The following is a 7,743-nucleotide window of genomic DNA, read 5'->3' as shown; positions in this document are numbered from 1 at the left end:
TGAAAATTAAAGCGCAACGCATTAAATTCGTAAGTAGACTTTTAAGTTTAGAGGGGGAGGGAAATTGGAAAGCTTTAGCTGATCACTTTTTAGGCCTTTACAAAAAATTAAACATTGAAAGACATATATTAAAATGTAAAATCATAAAGTAAATTTCGTCTCAATGCCGAGTATCTACAGGGAAATTTTATTAACATGGAATGACCTTGACCTAACAAGGGACACCGACAGTTATCAGCAAATCATATATGAACCGTTACACGACAACCCAACTATATCTAAGAAATTACACAATAATCTACGTAGCGAAGGACTAAATTTAGTCAAAGACATTTCGGACTTGGGTACGAACGACTTCCTGGACTTCAATGGTTGTTCAACTAGTGCGGCATTTTATCGCCAACTAAAAGACATACAAGACAATTTCCCGTTGACGTTACTATGGACTTTACGGAACGAAGCCCCATATGATGGTGACTTAGACGCCATCTTTCGGATCAACGTAGGTGATACGAAAAAGGACGTAACAGACGCGAAGACAAAAGACATTTACACAGCCTTGTTATCTAGAACTTACAAAGATGCATCGTTTAAGACCAGGTGGGAAACAGCTTTTAATGAAACCATAAATTGGCAAAACATTTGGAAAACATTAAATTCCGGTTACATCGAAAATCCAGATTATGATTTAATTTATAAAATGATAAGAAAAACGTAATTGCAGTGAGAAAACATCTATACGATTGGAAGATTGAGCCCACTCCGGAATGCCTTGTGTGTAACGAAGTGGACTCAGTCTTGCACGCCTTTTTTCACTGTAAGAAAACTAAAACATTTATTAAACAATTACAACCGATCTTTAGGAAAATTTTAGGCAACAATTTCCGTTTGAACCCGTACGCCATGATTTTTGGCATAAAACATAAGCCTGGAGACAATGCATCGAAACTAGGAATCTTTCTGTGGAGTAAAGTTATAAGGGTAATTTGGACAACACGTAGATTATTAGAGGGAGATAAGCCATGTAACGAAATGGCAATGTTTAAGCACTTAGTATATTCAAGGGTTGAAGCTGAATATTTCGCCGCCTTAGAGCGGCCAAACAGAAAAGAAACATCCCTGAAACACTGGTGTCTCGGAGGGGTCATTGCCAAGTGCAATGACGCCTTCGACATTACATATCAGTTATGAGAATAAATGGCAAATGCACAAAAATGTAGTAAAATAGATCTGGACCCCCCGGCTTGTAGCTTTGGTGGCCAGGTCCGATAACCAGGTATGACTTTTGTAGATACACATTGCTAGGCTATACACTAAACAAATTAAAGATTACAAGAATAAACACATGCACTAAATAAAATGTATATATACATATATGTAATACAAGCACTTATACTTTTATGTATATTTTATTAACACTTCAAGGAGACCTGGTTTAATGTAAATAGGTAGGTTTTTGAAAAATAAATGGGGTACCCGACATGTTCGGGAGTTACCTGAAACGGAAAAAAAAAAAAAAAAAAAAAAAAATTCTCGGCCTTTTGGCTAAGATCAAAGTGTAGTATCTGTTCTTATCAGCTTAATATCTGATACGTCCTCCATTGGGGGACATCGATATTAAACTGATTTTTGAAAGGGGGTGAGGTGCCCGGGGCTTGCTCCGCCCTCACCACGGGTTGACCCGGTATTGCAGTACTTCCGGGAATGGCCCACCACTATTTAAAAAAACCAAAAACAGTTGAAATATCCAGCCTTTGCGTTGAGAGCGCGGTATATGTGCTCTTACACACCCTACACACACAACCCCCCCCCCCCCCCTTCCCCCGAGCCTAGCTTGGCCAGACCCGCACATTAAAAAAAAAGAAAAAAAAAGAAAAAAAAAAAGAACCCAAAAACCAAATGAAAAAAACAACAACAACATGGCCTCCAAAATTTCATTCATCGACGGATTCGTTGCTAAAACGCGATGTTTCGAAGACATGACGTCGCAGCCACGTTGAAGAAGGTAAAGCAAAGCCAAGCAATGGGTTCATCTGAAAAGAGTAGTGCCACCTTGGTAGGGACGCGCACAGGTAGAGGTAGAGCGACGAATGAAACGACCGTTTGCCGTCGCACGGCGAAATGCGCTGCGCGCGGCGACCTGGAGGCCAAGAGTAAAATTTGCCCAACGAACGCACGCCGAGAGGAAACCTGTCACTCGAGGAAGACCTTTGGGATATAGTAAAAAAGGGTCGAACCTAAAATCAGAATCGCTATTATTTATATATTGTAAAACAAAATATTTTTTGTGTTTTTGGGTCTTTTCAGGCCCAAAAATATAAAAAAAATTCGATGTTGACTCGTTTCATCGATGTCGATGAGTTAAGTCGGACGGTGACCCTGTGTCTGCCATCATTGAGAAGGTCATTTGTAACCAGGGACGATGTGATTTCTACGCTGGAAGACCATGTGGACATTTCTGAAGTTGATGGTGTTTTTCGGGGGAGAGTGACAGGAAGTTGGTCGGTGACTTTTGCCACGGAAGAGGTGCGGCAGTACTTTCTAGATAAGGTGCCGGAATTGCAGGTTCGTGGGCGGAGTTTTTTTGTTTGTACGGGTGAAACTTTTGTTTTTCGTGCCAGACTCCATTGGTTACCCGGATGGTTAAATCGTGACTTTGTTCATACGTACTTTCGGGAATTTTTTGATGGGGAGGTTTTATCGTATGAATTGGAGACTTCGTCGGTGAAAGGTCAGGAGCACATTCGCACTGGTGTAAGGGAGGTGATCGTTCGTATCCCTCACAGTGCGCGTTCCAATATCCCGGATACAGCAGAGTTTGACGGTTTTCGTTTCATTATTGTTGTGGATGGGCGTGGCCCTCTCTGTTTTAACTGTAACAATCGGGGGCACACCAGGAAGTATTGCCTGGTGCAGCGTGATGGTTTTTCTCATGCAGGGAGGGTTCGTGGTGATGCGGTGGAGAGAGAGGAGGCTATGGAGGAGAGTGTTGTGGAAAGAGAGGGGAGCGAAAAGGGAGGAGAAGGCAATGTGACAGAGGAGGCGGAGAGACAGAAGGAGAAGACGCAGGAGAGACAGAAGGAGAAAAAGCAAGAGAGGCCAGTGGTGAGGACAGAAGAAAAAGAGACAGACAAGAAGGACAGTGGGACAGTTTGTTAGGGAGAAAAATGTGATGTTAGTAGTGGGGGTGGGGGGGGGGGGGGTGAAAGTGAATCGGTGGAGGTTAGAGAGGAGGGAATTAGTGAGAGGAGGAGTGAGGGAGATGTAATGGAAGTTAGTGGGGAGGAGAGTAGTGCTGAAGCGTCGGGCCGGTGGTCTGACGTTCCAGCGGGGGGTGGGGGTGGGTCAGGGGTGAATTTAGAACCTTCGCTGCAACCTGGACAAACAGTGGTGTTGTCCAACCAGTTTGCAGTGTTGGGGTTGGATGACGAGGGGGACAGTGAGTTAGGGTTACTCAGTCCCCTTTCTGATTCTCAGGGTTCAGGGGAGGGCGATGGGAGGGGCCTTCATTTGAAGCTCCCTCCTGTAGTTTCTTCCCGGAAGGCTCCCAGCTCTGAAAAGGGCGGGAGTGCGGTTAAGAAGACAAGAATTGTATAGTTTGTGTTTTTGTTTTTCTCATGGCCATCTTAGTTATTTGCACCACCCCCTGGTTTTTGTCCCTTGTGGTATGTGTGTTATTGATTGAGTGTGGCCTTGAGTGGAAGTCTTTTGTGTGGTTTTCGCTGCACGAGCCTGGTATCGCGATGTTACATTCTTTTGAACTGGGTTATTATCTGTCTGTGTGTGCTCGTGCATTTTGTTGGTATTTCATTGCGACCTTGTGTACATTGCTTTGTGTACTTGACTTTTGTGTACTTGGCTTTAGTGCTTGTCTTTTTATATTGAAGATAGGGCTTCACTGTTTAGTAATATGATGGCGACTTTTAAATTATTATCAATTAATTGTAATGGGTTAATTGGGGGTCGTAAAACGCGTTTCTTGCAACAAGTAATTTTAGATAAGAAACCAGATATAATGTTTATGCAAGAAACGCATATTTATAATTTAACGGTAGCTAAGTCGGTGGGTGGTATTTTGGGGGGGAAATGTTATTGGAGTTTTGGGTCAAATCGTAGTAGGGGGGTAGGTGTTTATTTTTCCAATGGGTTGGGGGTGGAGGTTCATAAATTTGATCGTGATTTAGAGGGGCGTCTGATTATTTTAGATATTAAGGTTGGTAATAATTTGTTTAGATTAATTAATGTTTATGCTCCAAATAATGATTTAGATCGGGTTCAATTTTTTGATAATTTGTATTCTAATTTTTGTACTAATCGATTGGTTATTTTTGGGGGAGATTTTAATTGTGTTAGTAATACTAGATTAGATAAATTATGGGGGGACCCTACTAGAGGAATGGTGGGGGCTGATAATTTAAAAGTACTTTGTAATGACTTCGGTCTTAGTGATAGTTTTAGAATTTTATTTCCAAATAAAGTTTCAGTTACGTGGAGAAATACTTTGATTAGCTGTAGGTTAGATAGATTTTATATTTCTAGGTCCTTGCTTAATAATATTCAGTGTTTTAATATTTTTCCTTGTTCTTTTTCAGATCACGATTTTATTGAACTTTCTTTGGATAAAGTTAGTGGGTTAGAATTTGGGCCGGGGTATTGGAAATTTAATACTTCTTTGTTAGATGATGAATTAAAACATCAAGTTAAATTATTTTGTTTGCACAGGATGGGTAAGTTAGATTTTACTTTAGAAAGGTGGGATCAATTTAAGGTAGAGTTAAAAGTGTTAATTATTTCTTATGCTAAATATAAACGTAAGGTTTATTTTTCTAGTAAAAAGTCTTTAGAGAGAGAGTTTTCTAAGTTAGCTTTAGCAGAGTCTTTTCAGCCAGGGTATTTTAGTGATCAAATTAAAGAAGTTAAAAATCAGTTGTTAATGTTAGAGAAAGAGAGGGATAGGGGGGCGGTGATTCGTTCTAGAGCTAGGGTGTTAGATGATGCTGAAAAGCCTACCAAATATTTTTTAAAGTTAGAAAAATCCAAAGGTAAGAAAAAAACTATTGATTGTATTTTAGACAGTAAGAATGTTAAAGTTACTTCTTCTAGAGAAATTTTAGAGGTTTTTAGGGAATTTTATTCTAAACTTTTTAGTGAGGAGCATATAGATGAGGAAGTAGCAGATGAATTTTTTTGGGGGGTTCAAAAATTAGATGTTACTTTCAGAGAGTTTTTGGATCGTCCTATCTCTAAGGGAGAAATTCTTTTGGCGTTAAAGAAAATGAAATCGGACACATCTCCTGGTTCTGATGGTTTTTCAAAAGAGTTTTATTTGTATAATTTTGATGTTTTAGGAGATGCGTTATTACATGTTTTTAATTTGGCTTTTAAGGAAGGTATTCTCCCTCCTTCTTTGAGAAATTCTTATATTACGTTAATTTGTAAGGATGAAAATAAGTCTGAGTTTGTCAAAAATTATAGGCCGATCTCTCTTTTAAATGTTGATTATAAAATTTTGTCAAAAATTTTAACGTTACGTCTTAGAGAGGTCATGGAGGATCTGGTCCATTTAGATCAAACGTGCTCTGTTCCCGGTCGTTCTATTTTAGATAATGCGCATCTGTTAAGAAATATTTCAGATTATGTTGATCAAAAAGATTTGCCGTGCGCATTTTTATGTTTAGATCAAGAGAAAGCTTTTGATCGTGTTTCTCATAAATTTTTGTTTAAAGCCTTAAGCTCTTATGGTTTTGGTCCTAATTTTTGTAAATGGGTTTCAATTCTTTATAATGATATTTTTAGTTCGGTCATAGTTAATCAATTTATATCTGCCCCTTTTCCGGTGACTCGATCGGTGCGTCAGGGTTGTGGGTTGTCTCCCTTACTTTATGTTTTGGTCATAGAGCCATTATTGACGAAATTGCGTTCTGATTCGGAAATTGTCGGTTTAAAACTGCCAGGAACCTCTGAAATTAGTACAGTCTCGGCGTATGCTGATGATTGTACGGTAATGATTACAGATGAGTCATCCATTAAGCGGGTTTTTTCTATTTGTGATCGTTTCGGTTTGGCTTCTGGGGCTAAATTAAATTTGGCTAAAACTTTTGGTATTTTTTTGGGTAAATGGAAAAGTCGGTCTGATCATCCTTTTGGCATTTCGTGGATTGATCATAGTAAGATTGTGGGTGTTTTGACGGGGTCTAAATTTGATAAGGATGACGTCTGGGTTCCTGTTCTTTCGAAATTTCGTAAAGTGTTAAATTTGGCGAAAAGTCGCAGTGTTTCTATTTTTGGTAAATGTGTATTTTCTAATATAATGGCTTGCAGTAAATTGTGGTATGTAGCTAGTGTTCGCCCTGTTACAGAGCATTACATTAAACTTTTTGAAAGGGAACTTTTTAATTTTTTGTGGCCGTCTAAGAACGAGCCAATTAAGCGTGTAGTTATATATCAGAGTAAGGATAACGGAGGGGTTGGTTTAGTTAATGTTAAGGTTAAAGTTAAAGCTTTGTTATTATCTCATTTACGTTGTTTGATAATTGGCTCCGATGCTAAGTGGGCTTTTTTTGCTACGTACTGGATAGGGTTATCGTTAAGGGATTACAATGAGTCTTTTAAAAATAATTTAATTCCTCATAGTGAGTTTATTCCTTCTTTTTATTTAAATTGTTTGGCTGCATTAAGGGAGTTAGAGGAGTTATGTGATATAGATAATTGGTTTCTTTTAAATACTAGGTCTTTCTATAATATTTTGATTCATAATGTTGCTCAGTGCCATCCTACGGTTATTGCCTTTCCGCATATCGATTTTAACTTAGTTTGGTCTAATTTGCATAATAAGTGTATCGATCCGGTTACTAAAACATTATGTTATAGGTTAATATATCATTCTTTACCATTAGGATATCAGCTGTTTGTTAGACGTATTTCTCTTTGTAAACATTGTCCATTATGTAATTTAGTAGTAGAGAGTGCTCAGCATTTATTTTATGATTGTATTTTTGTTCGGTCTCTTAGGGATATTGTATTTAGTTGGTTGGTAGATTTAATGAAAGGTAAGGTTAATATTGATTATAAATTAGTCAGGTTTGGGTTACTTCCCCTTAATGGTTAGTCAGTTCGTAGGGATATTGGGTTAATTATATTATCTTATTATAAGTATATCATATGGGTTATCAGGAATGCTGTTTTATTTGACCGAAAAGTAGTAACTAGTAATCAGTTAGTGCTGAGGTTCTTGACTCATTTAAAAAGTAGGATTAGAGTAGATTTTTTTCGGCTGTCAGATTTTGATTTTGTTAAGTTATGGTTAAGTAATGATTTGTTTTGTCATGTGGATGCTGGGGGTAAGTTACAATTTCATTTTTGAATTTTCTAGTCATCATATTGTTATTCGGGTCTCCAATTTGGTAATCTTCACTGGTATTTGGTAGTAGAGATTACATTCACTAGTTTCATTTGTATCTGGTGGTATGTAGGGTCGTGTTGATACGACTTTTCTTTGTTATTTCAATTTTGGTATTGCTAGGAGGGGAGGGTGGTTTCTGTCTTGGTGAGTGTTTGTGTGATGTGTGCGTGTGATCATTACTGTATATAGTTAGGGCGGTGTGTGCAGTTTTTGGTTTTGTTTCTTTTCTTTTCATTTTCATTTTCGTTGTATGTATCATTTATCATTCATCATTCATGTTCATTTTCATCCATTTATCGATTCCTGTGTTGTTGTTTGTTACGTGCAGGAATAAATGGGGA

At 38.2% G+C, this 7,743-nt stretch overlaps 1 non-coding gene across 1 annotated transcript; it reads left to right on the top strand.

Annotated features, from left to right (window-relative positions):
- Positions 1–1,525: 1,525 nt before the first annotated feature.
- On the top strand, positions 1,526–1,718 carry LOC121376620. Its single transcript, XR_005958508.1, has one exon. It is a non-coding gene; the product is annotated as a U2 spliceosomal RNA (small nuclear RNA).
- The last annotated feature ends 6,025 nt before the right edge of the window (positions 1,719–7,743 follow it).

This window comes from Gigantopelta aegis, chromosome 6 (genome assembly GCF_016097555.1).
Source record: "Gigantopelta aegis isolate Gae_Host chromosome 6, Gae_host_genome, whole genome shotgun sequence".
NCBI classification, from domain to species: domain Eukaryota; kingdom Metazoa; phylum Mollusca; class Gastropoda; order Neomphalida; family Peltospiridae; genus Gigantopelta; species Gigantopelta aegis.
Note: the sequence above shows the minus strand (reverse complement) of the source record. Positions and strands in the feature narration are given on the sequence as shown.